Consider the following 16,351-nt stretch of genomic DNA (forward strand, 5'->3'; position numbering starts at 1 on the left):
CGATTCCAATGGAAGCCACCTTCTAGCCGGCATTTCCGGCCTGGCAGGTGTCACAGCGGGGTCTCTCCTGCCCCAGGACGTGCGCAGTGCTTGGCACAACGGCGGCAGCGATGCCAGCTTCAGCAGCGCAGTATGGCCACTCAGGCCCAGGCCCCGGCCTGGGTTCGCGGCTTCGCGGGTTCGCGTTTAGTGCGGCTCTGCTGGAGTAGGCGCAGAGCTTTGGGAGTTCTGAACCCCTAGGCGCGGGTCGGGCGGGGGCGCCCAGGAGCTTCTCGGAGGCCGCAGTGGGCGGCCCATGGGGACAAGCGTCCCGTCAGGAGCATGTCAGAGCCGGTGTCACATGGCGTGCACTAGGGGAAGGCAGCCTGGGGTCGCTCCTTGGGGCCATCTGCCTGCAGGAATGGGTCCACCGACTTGTAGCTGAGCTGCAAGGGCGTCAGGCAGCGGAAAGTGCCAGGAGAGTGGGGGATCTGCACGCAGGCCCTCTGTGAGGGCACCACCATCTCCCCAGGAGACAGCCAGGGTGGCACTCTGGCGATGAGGCTGGGGTCCCAGTACTCGCCCGGACACCACCCCCTCCCTTGTCTCCTCAGCATCATAGTTGGGGGCCTCCTCCGTGTCTGAAATTTGCAAGTCTTTCTCCTGAATGGTGAAAATGTGCACGGGGCTCTACCTGGGCAGCTTCCTATTGGGGATGCTGCTGTTTTACCGCTTCTGGGCGCTCTTTGGCTTGTACAGCTTGGCTGCCTTCTTGTTCTGGTTGATCCTGAGCTTGGTCAACTTGAAGGACTCCAGGTGCTTCCTCATGGACCTGTCGAAGATTTCCTGGTCCTGCTTCTTGTCCTCAGTTGGTGTGGCTGTAGCGATGCCTGTACTCCTTCCCGGGCTTGCACAGGTACTGCTGCAGCGTGTGGTGCGCGACCGGGTCCTCCCCATACGGAATGCTCTGCCACGCTGCTCCAGGGACTGAACGTCCAGACAGATGGCACTGGTGTTCTCCCTCAGAAGGTAGGAGACAGAGGCCGCCGTGGTGGACGATCATGGCATGAAGTCCATGTTGACGACCTTATCAGTACTTGGGGAGCTGATGACGGCCACGGACCTTAGGCACTCTCCCTTGGTGGCTTAGCTGATGACATCCTTCAGGTTCAGCTCATGGAAGACATTGAGGATCTCATCTCAAGACTTCTGGGTTAGCCTTCTCATGAGAACTCCACTGAGGAACTTCCTGTCAAAGTGGGACCACGTCTCTCTGAGATAATTGTTCCTGATATGCCTGGATATGTCCTTGATGGCCAAGAGGATGTGGTTGAAAACATGGTGGTGCAGCTTCTCATGGAGCTTGGGCTCCTGGTGCTCACTCCTCTTCACCTTCAGCCACTGCACCAGGGGCTTGATGGTCAGGCCCCGGAAAATGATTGTGAAGAAGACGATGACAGTGGTGCTGACAAACAGGTTCTTCTCCTTGACCTTGTTTCTGTCCAGAAGCATGACCAGGATGAAGGCCATGGCCCCATGCAGGCCTCTACAGGACATGACCACCTGGTCTATGATCTCCAGCTGCATCAACTCATAGCAATACAGGAGCCAGGACTGGATGACACCATGGCTCGGTACCTGAAGGTGAAGGCCAGTGCAGGAGGATGAAAGCCAAGTTCCACGTCCAGATGAGCAAGTTGATGGTCGAGATGCCCAGGGATATGAAGATGGTATAGGCGCCACTGGCCAGCATCTTCACGGTGTAGTGCATGGTGGTGGCCGACTGCTCCAAGATGTTGGCCTTCATGTACTTATGACAGCAGATGCCACAGAAGATGATGGCCAGGATGGCCGACAGCAACAACTTCTCAGATGTCCTACAGACAGGTAGGAGATGAAGAACACGAAACCAGGCTGGATGATGTGCACATGCTTGGTGAAGTGGGTCACCAGTGACAGCAGGAAGGCAAAGACCACCCCACAGTCATGCCCCCCAGGCTCACCACAAAGGACACTACACCTTTGGCATGGTCCACGCTGGTCACGTTGTCATCACCCAGTGTCATAAAAGATTGAAACACATTGTACAGAGTCATTCAGTAGCAACTCCCTGAAGACGATGATGAACAGGACCTCATTGACATGAATCTCCTCAAACCCAACCAGGATGGCTGCTGGGTCCACAGTGGTGATCAGGCTGCCGAACAGGAGGAAGTCCAGCAGCCCTATCTGCAGGTTGCCCATGAGCCTGCTAAGGGAGATGCCATAGAGGGACAGGATGGTGGTTGCTGCATTGCACATGGTGCTGATGACCTGGTACAGCAGGATGGTGCCCAGGTTGCCCAAGAAGAGCCTGTTGGGCATGAAGTAGCCGGCATCTAGCTTGATGGGGGGACGTCAGCATGAAGTCGCTATGTGGTCGGCCACCCAGATGATGCTGCCCATCACCAGGCCCAGGACGATGAGCAGGGTGCTCTCAGGGACCACAGTGGTGACCTTGTGGGACAGGTAGAACCAACCTTGGCCAGGCTGACCACAAGGATGCAGATCGCAATCATGTACTGGTCCTTGACATTCAAAGGCGGCCACGTGGGAGCCCCAACTCACATCATGCACACTACTGTGCTCCTCCTCGACACCCCCTCACTCATAGCCACCCCAGCACCAGCGCCACTGCCATCAGCAGCCTCCGGCAGCAACATCAGTGGTGCGTCTCCGTGCCAGCCTGGGACACACATGTTGTGGGGAGTCCCAGCTGTGCTCGTCTGATGCACCGTGTCTGGGTATCATGGGTATTGTCTGTGGGATGGGCCCTAGAGTTCAGCTGTCATCTCTTCATTTTGTTTGTTTGTTTGTTTGTTTGTTTTTTGATGGAGTTTCACTCTTTGTTGCCTTGGCTAGAGGGCAGTGGTGCGATCTCGACTCACTGCAACCTCCGCCTCCTAGGTTCAAGGCATTCTCCTGTCTCAGCCTCCCAAGTAGCTGGGATTACAGGTGACTGACACCACGCCCAGCTGATTTTTGTATTTTTAGTGCAGACAGGGTTTCACCATGTTGGCCAGGCTGGTCTCGAACTCCTGACCTCAGGTGATCTGCCCGCCTCGGCCTCCCAAAGTGTTGGGATTACAGGCTTTTTGTCTTTTAAGCTTTGCCAAGATAAATGCCTTCTGTTTGAAAAGGATGATTTTCAAGAGGGCCAGAACCTCCTTTCCGGTTCTAAAGGAAGCTTGGGCCAGGGCCCCTTGAGCTTAGGGGAAGGCATGAGTGTGAAAGTGATGGGAGCAGGTGGTTTTCATAGCTAGATGATGTAGAATGCATCGTGGAAGGGTGGCTGCAAGTGGCTTTGCTTAGCATGGCCACCTGGAAGGAGGCTTAGGGTCTTCCAAGTGGCCAGGGCCTTGAGGGGATTAACCCAGCCTCTTGGTTCCAGTTATGTATGTGTTCTTGAGTCAAATGAGCCAGGGTCTATATCCACGGTGATTCCAGCATCATGGCCAAGCCTGAGTCCTCCTCTGTCTGCAGAGGGATGACATAGAGGCCATGCCAGGGATTTCTGTCCCCGCATCACACAGCCGATGTCATGACCTTGAAGTGAACAGTAAGCCCGCTGATGAAGGGCTCTGTGGGGAACCTGGACTATGAAAAGAGGTAGGGCACTGGGTCAGCCACGCATCCCCTGGGTCCCTTCATTCCCCTTGGCACAGGGAAGTTCCTCTCCTGGGGAGGAGAGGCTTGCACCCTGCCCCTGCTTCTGCCCGCTACTCTGCCTGGTTGTTATGGCCACTTGGCTCAGCCTCCCTTGCAGCTGTGGCCTCATGGGAAACTCAAAGTCTCAGGAGGATCCAGAAACCAAGACTCTTGGGACATGGAATTTGGCAATGCCCTGGTCAAAACCATCCAGAGGGAGAAATCTTTACAAAGATCTCCTAAGACTGCAAATGGCAAAATGTTTCCCAGTCTCCAGCATCCCTTTCTCAGCACTCAAGGGAAGACGAGAGGTGTTAGTGAGTATCTGATCCAGCGCTGCATCTCCTGTGAAATCTTGTGATTTATAAGATCCAGCAAAGGCTTTAGTCAGGCTAGGAAGAAATTCTGAAACAGGGGATTCCCTGCTGCAATGCCTGTATTCCAGCACAATTAGGAAAGACTTCAGGAAGAACAAAGGAAGCCATGGTGCAAAGGTGTGGCTGACCCAAACATTTCAGCTTGAGGAGTCTTGGCTGCTGGTGGGAACGAGAAGCAATGGTGTTGGCTGCTCCAAGCAGCCAATCTACATATATATGTACATTTTTTGCTTTTTTAAAGAACCTTTTAGGATAATTTTTTTTTTTTTTTTTGAGACAGAATCTCGCTCTGTCACCCAGGCTGGAGTGCAGTGGCGTGACCTTGGCTCACTGCAAGCTCCGCCTGCTAGGTTCACACCCTTCTTCTGCCTCAGCCTCCCAAGTAGCTGGGACTACAGGCGCCCCCACCACACCCGGCTAATTTTTTGTATTTTTAGTAGAGACGGGGTTTCACCATGTTAGCCAGGATGGTCTCGATCTCCTGACTTTGTGATCTACCCGCCTCTGCCTCCCAAGGTGCTCCGATTACAGGCGTGAGCCACCGCACCTGGCTGAAACAAATTTTAACCTAAAGATACACAGAACTCAGGTACCGTCAGCATGCTCTAATGGCCATCAGCCTATCCCTTCTCCCCTGTAATATTATGCTGAAGCAACATGCAGACATTATATGATTTCATCTGTAAATATTTTAATACGTATCTCTAAAAAAAAAAGGGACTCTTTTCAAGAAACATAACCAGAACATTGTTATCGTGTTCTGTTTAATATGAAGCCTCAGGCCTTGGAGTGATGAATAGTGTTCTCTAAGCTGGTCACTTCCTTTGCAGGGTTTACCCTCTGTGCTCAGTGCTGGTCAGTGGGTAGGACAGTTGGTCGAGGCTGAGCACATTAATTCAGCTCCAGTCAGACCCTGCTGTTTATCTCAATCTCTCTCTCACTTTTGAGACAGGGTCTTGCTCTGTCACCCAGACTGGAGTGCAACGGTGTGATTCCTGCTCACTGCAACCTCTGCCTCCCAGGCTTAAGCGATTCTCCCACCTCAGCCTCCCAAGTAGCTGGGACCACAAGTGCACGCCACCACACCCAGCTAATTTTTGTATGTTTTGTAAAGACAGGGTTTCACCATGTTACCTAGGCTGGTGTCTGTGTCTCTCTCTCTAACATTTTATTTTCATTTAACTTTTATTTTTTATAGAGACAAGGTCTTGCTTTGTTGCCGAGGCTGGTCTTGAACTCCTGGCTTCCAGTGATCCTCCCACCTTGACCTCCTAGACTCAAGAGTTTCTAATCAGGAGACACTCATGGAAGAACAGGGTAGGCCTCCTGGGGATGCTCTGGGACTGGAGCCTTGCCTCAGCCTCTTTATTTTAAACCTTGGTCTAAAGTCTTCTGTGACCTCCCGGCTGAGTTCAGATTACACAAGCCTCAAATCCCTTTGTAGCATTTAGAAAACTGTAGTCACAGAATTCTGTGCCTAGCTGTATACCTACCGTCTTGCCCTTGAGAACTAAGTGCCTTGAAGACAAGGGTCCTGTCTTGCTCAAATCTTATCCCCAATACCTGCCACAGCTTGTAGCACATAGTAGGTGCTCAGATCAGCTTTCTGAAATGAAGCAGAGAAGTCAGGGCACTTGGGTTCATTCACTAGATTTTTTTGTTTTGTTTTGAGACTGAGTCTTGCTCTGTTGCCCAGGCTGGAATGCAGTGACGTGATCTCTGCTCACTGCAAGCTCCACCTCCTGGGTTCACGCCATTCTCCTGCCTCAGCCTCCTGAGTAGCTGGGACTACAGGCACCCGCCACCGTGCCTGGCTAATTTTTTTTTTTTTTTTTGTATTTTTAGTAGAGACAGGTTTTCACCATATTAGCCAGGATGGTCTCCATCTCTTGACTTCGTGATCCACCTGTCTTGGCCTCCCAAAGTGCTGGATTACAGACATAAGCCACCGCGCCTGGCCCATTCACCAGATATTTACTGAGCACCCACCCTGTGCCAGCCACTGTACTAGAATCAAGGAAGACAGCAGTGGTAGAAAAGGAGAGGAAAATCCTTATCTTCTCAGAGCTTACATTCTGCTGGAAGACAACGGATGGGCAAGGAGATGGATGAATATGTGCTATGGGACCAAGCCTTTGCTCCACCCTCACCTTGCTGGATAACCTGGGGTATCTCACTCCACCTCAGTGAGCCACAGTTTTCCATTTCTGTCAAATAAGGAAGAAGGGCAAGATGGTCTCCTTAGAATTCAAGACGTTCCCAGAGGGTCTGCAGGGATTTCTCAAACATTGAATTGTCTTCCATCCAATGTCAATGTTTTAAGCATACTGAGGACCCTGTTTGTTGCTTGGACAGGGTTGTGTGGGCAGGAAATTCAATGCTCATGTTTCAGGAAAACCACTGGATCCAATGATTGCCAAGCCCCACCCCAGCTCAGATCAGCTAATCAGGGACCCCATGCTTCTGCATTATCTTTTTTCTGTTTGTAAAACAGGCACATCCTAGGTGCTTCAATATTGAGTTCCAGCTGAATCAGCCCTTCCAAAGTCACTGCCCAGGGTATGGAGCATCCCTAGCTCTGGGCTGTGAACCCTTGTCTATCCTTGTTACTCTCACCAGAACCTAAGGCTCAATGGAAGATAAATAGCAGGGGTCAGAAATTTGAGGGTTTGCATGTGGGGAAACCCAAGGGCTCCAGCATCACTTGGAGGACAAGAAATAAATGGAGATAAGTGGGGGTCTTTGTCTGGGCTGGTGCAGGAGCACTTCTTGTTTTCACAGACAGCCCTCATTCCTGCACAGCTATGATCCTCATTGCTTAGCTGGGTATCCCAATGTTAGAAAAGATCACCAAAGAGCTGGGTAATGGGGTTCTGGGGTCAGGCTGGACTTGCCTCCAATCTCAGCCCTACTGTGTGGAGCAGTGGAACCCTCATATGCTGCTGGTGGGCAACCAATTTACAGAGACAAGTTTGGCAGTTTCTTGTGTAACTTACCCTTATCATGTGACCCAGCAACTCCACTCCTAGGGATCTACCCAAGAGAAATGAAAACATATTCTCACACAAAAACTAATACACACATTTTCATAACAACATTATTCATAATAGCTCAAGACTGGAAACAACTCAAATGTGCACCAGCTGAAGAATGGGTATGTAGACGTTTGTGGTCCATCCATGCAACAGAACTTTATTTGTCAATAGACAGGGATGAAGCAACAATGGACATTACAACATGGATGAACCTCAGAAGCATTACATCATGTGAAAGAAGCCAACCATAAAAGGCCACAGAGTATATGATTTCACTTAGAGGGAATGTGCAGAAAAAGGCACATCTGTACAGTCAGAAAGCAGATTGGTGGTTGCCTAGCACTGGGGGTGGGAATGGAAGATTGACTGCAAACAGGCAAGAGAAATGTTTTCAGGGTGATAGAAATGTTCTAAAACTGGCTTGTGATGATGGTTGCCCAAATCTATAGATTCACTGATCTAACTGTACATTTATTGTGAGCAAATTTTATGGTGTGTAAATTATACCTCAGTAAAGCTGCTGAAATATGCAAAATAAAACCCAAAACTCACCCCTTGATTCTTCCTAGCTGTGCAGGCTGGGACAATCAACACCAGTTCCCTGAGCCTCAGTTTATCTATGTGTAAGATGGGCGTGTAGTAATGGAACCTCGCGATGAGCATGCCAGGAGGATTCATCTAACAGAAAATACATGGAAAGACTTTTGCTGGGAACCTGGCACCTGCACAGGGCCCTCAATTATGTGGGTTGTTGGTGTCATTTCAATGGAACCAAAGAGACTATAGCCACAGATCTCCTCCTTGCTGACATCTGGTGGGGCTGGTGTTGGCTTTGTTCACTGAGCATTTCCAGCGCTCGGCATTCACTGTGCACTTTAAACATTCTCTAAGCATCATGGACAAGTGAACAAAACAGAGCCCCTCTACAGGTGTCCAGCACCCTTTGGGGGAATCAGAGAAGAAAACTGGTGTTTGCAACCCTGTGTGATGGGCACATGTGCTGTAGGATCCCAGGGAGAAACAAACTGGCTAAAATGGGCATGTGAGGGGCTCCTCAGAGGCGGCTACACTTGTGTCCTTGCGTGAACCCTGCTGAGCCTGATTCTGGAACAGATCAGGACAGGAAGAGCTTTCAAAGAGTTTCTGTTTCAATATTCTTTTCACTGCTGAGGAAACTGAGGCTGAGAAAGGGGTAGGAACTGGCTCAGGGTCTGTGATGGAAGTGGGATTTGAATGCTGTCTGACCTTGAAACCTGTGTTAGTATGAATCCTCCCAGAAGCAGGCACCAAGTTAGGATGAGATCAGCAGAGATTTATTGGGGGATGCACCTATGCAGGTTAAGAGAGGGGCCAGGAGTGATCAGGGAGAACCTTCAGACTGCCATGTGAGAGGTGAGAGGGGGAAGGAAGGAAGGTAGGGCAGGAGGAGTCCACGACACAGCACAGCTCTAGGAACATTTGGCCATATCAGTTGGGAGTCTCTGGTGGACTGTTGACTGTTAGAGGATTCCCTTGTCCTGCAGGAACAGGTGGCATTAGTACCCTGGCATGCTCGGTTCTGGCTGGGAGCAACCTGTAGGAAGTGTGGCCTCCGGTGCCCAGGCTGGAGTGCAGTGGTGCAATCATGGCTTACCGCAGCCTTGACCTCTTGGGCTGAAATGGTTCTTCCACCTCAGCATCCCGGGTAGCTGGGACCACAGGCATGTGTAACCATGCCCAGCTAATCTTTTGATTTCTTGTTGAAGGTCTTGTTGTGTTACCAAGGCTGGACTCAAACTCCTGGGCTCAAGCAATCCACCCACCTCGGCATCCCAAAGTTCTGGGATTACAGATGTGAGCCACTGGGCCCAACCAGTCGGTTGTATTTCTATTGGATAGTGCTGGTCTAACACAGGTTTTCTCAGCCTCAGCACTGTTGACATTTGGGGCTGAATCATTCTTTGTGTTGAGGGTGGTCTTGTGTATTCTACAGTGTTCAGAAGCCTCCCTGGCCTCCAGCTACTAGATGTCAGTAGCACCTAGTTAATCCTCAAGGCATGGCAACCCAAAGTTTCTCCAGACATCGACAGAGTCACCCCACTTGAGAACAGAGCACATGTTGTGTAGCCACAAGAGCCTATGGCTTACCACATGCCAAGCACTGGTATTAAGGACAGGGTGTTAGGGATACAAACAGGGAATGAAAAGTCCTGCCTATGTGGCACTTACTTTAGTGGGAAGTAGAGACAATGAATAAGTAAATATACATTGTCCCTGGCAACACGTGCTGTGGTAAACAGTGAAACAGGAAAGGGGACAAGGAGCACAGGGTGGTATGTGCTAGCAGGCCTCCTGTTGTGTGTATTTCATCAGGGAGGCCTCACAGAGAAATTGAAGAGGGAGGAAACAAGCTGGATTCTGAGAACAGTGTTCGAAAAAGTGGCAGGGGCCAGTGCAAAGACCCAGAGGTGCACATCACTGAAAACAAGGGGGAGATCTCTATGCAGTGACACGAAAAGACGATTAATCAGTGAAAAATTTGTAAATGGGGGCCTTGAACTTAAACTAGGACAAATGATACACATCTTTCTGGTGAGGTGGGTAAACCTTTTTAAAAATAGCTTTATTGAAGGCCAGGTGAAGTGGCTCATATCTGTAATCCTAGCACTTTGGGAAGCTGAGGTATTTGAATCACCTGAGGTCAGGAGTTAGAGACTAGCCTGGCCAACATGGCAAAACCCTGTCTCTACCAAAAAATACAAAAATTATTTGGGCATGGTGATGCGTGCCTGTAGTCCCAGCTACTCGGGAGGCTGAGGCAGGAGAATCGCTTGAGTCCAGAAGGCAGAGGTTGCAGTAAGCCAACATCACGCCACTACACTCCAACCTGGGTGACAGAGCAAGACTCCATCTCAAAAAAAGAAAAAAAAATGCTTTGTTGAAATATAATTCACATGCCATAAAAGTCAACTCATTTAAAGCCTAAAATTCACTGGTTTTTCTTATGTACACAGAGTTGTGCAACCATCACATTTGCTTTAGAAAATTTTCATTACCTCTAAAAGGAACCCCATACCCTGTAACCATTACTCCCAAATTCCCCCAGTCCCCCACTCAACCCTAGGCAACCACTAATCTACTTTCTATCTCCAAATTGGTCTATTCTGGACATTTCACATAAATAGAATCATATATGATTTTTTGTGACTGGCTTCTTTCACTTAGCATCATGTTTTCAAAGTTCATCATGTTCTAGGATATATCAGGACTTCACTCCTTTTTATTGCTGAATAATAGTCCCTTGTAGCAATATACCTCATGTTGTTTATCCATCCATCAGTTGATGAGCATTTGAGTTGTTTCCAATTTTGGGCTGTTACATATAATGCTAAGATGAACATTCAACTGCAAGTTTTTGTGTAAACATATATTTTCCTTTCTCTTTGAAGTAGCTTTGCTGGGTTATGTGGTAACTCTTATGTTTAGCAATTTGTGGAACTACCAAACTATTTTCTAAATGGTGTGGATCATTTTACAGTCCCATCAACAATGAATGAGGGTGCCAATTTCTCCACACCCTTGCCAATGCTTCTTTCTGTCTTTTTGATTAAAACTATCCTAGTGGGTGTGAAGTAGTATCTCATTGTGGTGGTGATTTCCATTTCTTTAAAAACTAATGATATTGAGCATCATTTTAATGTGATTATTGGCCATTTGCATACATTCTTTGGAGAAATGCCTATTCACATATTTTGTCTATTTTTAATTGGATTTTTTATTGAGTTGTATGAGTTTTTTTATTACATATTCTAGATAAAAACACTAACGCATATATAAATGGCAAATATTTTCTCTCAGTTTGTGGGTTGTCTTCTAACTTTCTTGATGGCATCTTTTGAGACACAAAAGTTTTTAATTTTGGTAAAGTCTAATCTGGCTATTTTTCTTTTGTCGTACTTCAAAAGCTTGGCCTATCCCAAGTAGTAAAGTTTGACTTATATATTTTTCTAAGAATTGTATAGTTTTAGCTCTTATATTTAGCTGTACTGTCCAATTTCAATTTAGTTTTGTGTATGGTGTGAGGTAGGGTCTAACTTTATTCTTCTGAATGTGGATAAACAGTTGTTCCAGTATCATTTGTCAGAAAAACCATTCTTTCCCAATTGAATTGTCTTGGATCCTTGTTAAAAATCCATTTTTTGTAAATGTGAAGGTTTATTTCCAGACTCTTTATGCTAGTGATCTACCTATGCCAGTACCACCCTATCTTAATTACTGCAGCTTTGTAGTTAGTTCTGAAATTAGGAAGTGTGAGTCCTCCAATTTGTTCTTCTCTTTTCAGATTGTTGGCTATTCTGAACTCCTTGAATTGCCATATGAATTTTAAGTATGCCCATTTTGCAAAAATGTTAGCTGGGATTTTGACAGGGATTGTATTAAGTCTGTAGATTTGGAGAGTATTGCAATCTTAATACTAAGACTTCTAATTCATAAATATGTACTATTTTTCAGTTTATATCTAATTTACCTCAACAATGTTTTACAATTTTTAGAGTACAAGTTTTGTTCTCTTTTGTTAAATTTATTCCTAAGTATTTTATTCCTTTAAATGCTATTATAAATGGAATCACTGTCTTAATTTCAGATTGCTCATTGCTAGTGTATAGAAACACAACTGATTTTAATATATTGATCTTGTACACTGCCACTGTGCTGAACTATTTAGTTCATTTAGTTATTTAGATCTTCCTAAACATCTTCTATATAAAAGCTTTATATACAAGATCATGTCATTTACAAGTAGAGTTTTACTTCTCCCTTTCTAATAATCTATATGCCCTTTTATTCCCTCCCCCACTTTTTTTTTTGAGAGAGTGTCGCGCCATTGCCCAGGCTGGAGTACAATGGTGCAATCTCGGCTCACTGTAACCTCCACCTGCTGGGTTCAAGCGATTCTCCTGCCTCAGCCTCCCAAGTGGCTGGGATTACAGGCATCCACCACCACGCCAGGCAAATTTTTGTATTTTTAGTAGAGACGGGGTTTCACCAAGTTGGCCAGGCTGGTCTCGAACTCCTGACCTCAGGTGATCCACCCGCCTCGGCCTCCCAAGTGCTGGGATTACACGCGTGAGCCACCATGCCCTTATTTCCCTTTCTTGCCTAATTGCCCTGCTCTAGAACCTTCAGTAGAAGATTGAATAAATGTGGTGAGACTGGGCATCCTTGTCTTATTCCTGATTGTAGAAGGAAACCATTAGGTATAATGTTAACCATGGGGTTTTTATAGATAACCATTATCAGGTTGAGGAGCTTCCCTTCTATTCCTATTTTAGTGGGGTTTCTTTTTAATCATGAAGGGGTGTGAATTTTGTCAAATGCTTTTTTCAGTGTCTATTGAAATCATCATGTGGTTTTCTTTCCTCTTTTATTCACATATTACATTAATTTTTGTGTGTCTAATCAACCTTGCATTACTGGGGTAAATCCCATTTGGACATGGTATGTAACCTTTACATATGTTGATGGATTTGGTCTGGAAGTATTTCCTCAGGATCTCTGTGTCTATAATCATAAGAGATGACCTGTAGTTTTCTTTATGTCTGTCTGGATTTGGTATCAGGGTAATATTGGCCTTACAGGATGAGTTGGGAAGTGTTTCTGACTTGGGTAAATTTTTAAATGTATTTCAGGATAGGTAAAGCCTCAGAGTGGGAGAAGGATATCAGTGAGTAAATCTAGGTGAACAGAAAGTGAACACTATGAAAGTGCAAGAGTCAGAGAAATGTACCATAAGTTTTTTACATTTTTTTCTACCAAAGGATATGAGATATCACTGAACTCACTACAATATAAGCATGTTGAAAGAAGCAGTTATTTTTAAAGATTGTGGTTTTGTTAGTAATCTCCACTCCATAAGCATGCTATTCCAGAGGCATCTGAAATCCAATGTACTCAAAAATTATAATTTTTCCCACAAATCTCCTGCTTTCCTGTAGTCCCCATCTTGGTAAAGAGATGCCTTTCATGCCATCACTCAAAATGATCTGTCAATCATTTTGGATTTTCCCCCAACCCCATGACACCTAGAAATGACCAATTCTAGACAATATGACTTCTTAATATTGGTTTTTGTTTGTTTGTTTTTGAAACGGAGTCTCGCTTTGTCACCCAGGCTGGAGTGCAGTGGCGCAATCTCGGCTCACTGCAACCTCCACCTCCCGGGTTCAAGCGATTCTCCTGCCTTAGCCTCCTGAGTAGCTGGGACTACAGGCATGCACTACCATGCCTGGCTACTTTTTGTATTTTTAGTCCAGATGGGGATTTCACCATATTGGCCAGGCTGGTCTTGAACTCCTGACCTTGTGATCTGCCCACCTTGGCCTCCCAAAGTGCTGGGATTACAGGCATGAGCCACTGTGCCCAGCCTCTTAATATTGTTTAAATCTATCACCCACTCCATCTACACTGATTAGGACTTAATTTAGGGCTTCATTAGCTCTCAACTGAGCAATTTTCATGGCCTAGTTTTGATCCTCGATTCTTGCCTTTCACTCTTTCAACCCATCTATCCATGATGCTAGTTTTTTTCAACTTTGAAAAAAGTTTAAGAAAACTAGATTAGGGTATCATATTTTTACATTATTCCGCAATGATGTTTAAGCAAGGGGAGAAGTCACACAAAGTTCTAAAATAATTTTATGTTCGACTTTAGAATGCATTGCAATGAAACCTCACCAATGAAGGAACTAAATGAGAGAAATGAACTAAGTTAGTCTAAACTGAAAAATTTCCTTTTTGAATAGATTTCTTTTTTGATCAGCAGAACTCAGCAGAAATTACAATGTTCCTATATGCCCCTCACTCCCACAGCCTTCTCCTATCACAACCTGCACCAGAGTGGTACATTTGTTACAACTGATGAACCCCACAGTGACACATCATTTTCACACATAAACTGAAGTTTGTAATTTACATTAGGGTTCACTCTTGATGGATCTGAACTAATGCATAATGATGTGTATTCACCATTACAGTACCACACAGAATACATACACTGTGCTACAAATCCTCTGTGCTTTGCCCATTCATTCCTCTCTCCCCTCAGATCCTGGCAAACACTACACTTTTTACCATCTCCATAGTTTTACCTTTTCCAGAAAGTAATTCGGGATTTTATAGTATATTGCCTTTTCAGATTGGCTTCTTCCACTTAATAACACACATTTAAGGTTCTTCCGTGTCTTTTCATGGGTTGATATAGCTCATTTCTTTTTTGGTGCTGAATAACAGTCCATTGGCTGGGTATAGTAGAGTTTATTTATACATTCATCTACTGAAGGACATCTTGGTTGCTTCCAAGTTTTGGCAATTATGAAAAAAGCTTCCATACACATCTGTATGCAGGTTTTTGTGTGAACATGTTTTCAACTCACTTGGGCAAATTCCAAGGCGCATAATTGCTGGATCATACAGTAAGAATATGTAAGAAGTTGCCAAACAATCTTCCAAAGTACCATTTTGTATTCCCACTGGCAGTGAATGAGAGTTCCTCTTGCTCCCTGTCTTCCCCAGCTTTGGTGTTGTCAGTGTTTTGGATTTCAGCCATTGTTAACAGTCATGTAATAGTACGTCACTGTTGTTTTAATTTGCATTTCCCTAATGACACATAATGTGGAGCACAGTTATCTTTTGAAAACATAGAGCTGATCATGTTATTTCTTGCCTCAAGGTTCTATAATGACTTCTCTCTGTCTATAGAATAAAATTCAGACTCCTTAGAAATGCTCCCAAGATTATGCATCTCACATTCTGGCCCCATTTTACTCATCTACAACCTCACCTCATCTTGCAACATCTCTGGTACTTCTAACCTCTAATCATCTGCATCTGCAGCTTCAGAACACATCAGCTTCTATATTGTTGCTCCTGCTCTGCTCTACTTACTGTCATGTGCACACATGGTTACCTGACAAGCACCTAATCACCTTTCAACATTCAGCTCCAATATCAACTATTCCACAAAGTTTTTATACCTACCCCCTTTACACTACTACCTACATCATATATTGCACCCATAACAATTTCTTTATTTTATTTTTATTATTTTTTTGAGACAGAGTCTCACTCTGTCGCCCAGGCTGGAGTGCAGTGGCACAATCTCGACTCACTGCAAGCTCCGCCTTCCGGGCTCATGCCATTCTCCTGCCTCGACCTCCCGAATAGCTGGGACTACAGGAACCTGCCACCACGCCTGGCTAATTTTTTATATTTTTAATAGAGACAGGGCTTCACTGTGTTAGCCAGGATGGTCTCGATCTCCTGACCTCGTGATCCACCTGCCTCGGCCTCCCAAAGTGCTGGGATTACAGGCATGAGCCACCGCACCTGGTCCCTTACAATTTCATTTTTTTACTAAACTGAAGGGAGCACATCTGATCTCTATCACCTAGCACAGTGTTTTGCACATATTGGTACTCATTAAAGCTTTGTTCAAGGAAAGAACAGATATTTTAGTCTTTCAGTTGATCCTCAGAACAAACCTGTGCTATAGGTAAGGTATTATCCAAGTTTTAGACATTAATAAATATTTGGTTATCCTCTGTGTTAGCTGTTTGTGTTGCTATAAAGGAATACCTGACACTGGGCAATTTATAAACAAAAGAGGTTTATTTTGGCTCATGGTTCTGTAGACTGTACAAGGGGTATAATGCTGTTATCTGCTTCTGGTGAGGGCCTCAGGAAGTTTACAATCATGGCAGGAGGAGAGGAGCCAGCATGTTACATGGTGAGAGAACAAGAGAGAGAGAGAGGAAGGAGGTGCAAGGCTGTTTTTTGTTTTCTTTTTGTTTGTTTTTTTTTTTTTAGACAGAGTCTTGCTCTGTCGCCCAGGCTGGAATGCAGTGGCACGATCTCAGCTCACTGCAACCTCTGCCTCCTGGGTTCAAGCAATTCTCTTGCCTCAGCCTCCCGAGTAGCTGGGACTACAGATGCGTGCCACCACACCTGGCTAATTTTTGTATTTTTAGTAGAGATGGGGTTTCTAGATGTTGGCCAGGATGGTCCCCATCTCCTGACCTCGTGATCCACCAGCCTCCGCCTCCCAAAGTGCTGAGATTACAGGCGTGAGCCACGGTGCCCGGCGCCCAGGTTCTTTTAAACCAGATCTCATGTGAACTCAGAGTAAGAACTCATTCATTACCACAAGGACAACATCAAGACATTCATGAGGATCCACCCCCATGATCCAAACACCTCCCACTAGGCCCACCTCCAACACTGAGGGTCACATTTTAA

General features: G+C 45.9%; 1 pseudogene; it reads right to left on the bottom strand.

Annotated features, from left to right (window-relative positions):
• Positions 1-350: 350 nt before the first annotated feature.
• On the bottom strand, positions 351-14,663 carry LOC100462384 (sodium/hydrogen exchanger 3-like; annotated as a pseudogene).
• Positions 14,664-16,351: the final 1,688 nt, after the last annotated feature.

The sequence above is a fragment of the Pongo abelii genome, chromosome 8, assembly GCF_028885655.2.
Source record: "Pongo abelii isolate AG06213 chromosome 8, NHGRI_mPonAbe1-v2.0_pri, whole genome shotgun sequence".
Classification (NCBI taxonomy): Eukaryota; Metazoa; Chordata; class Mammalia; order Primates; family Hominidae; genus Pongo; species Pongo abelii.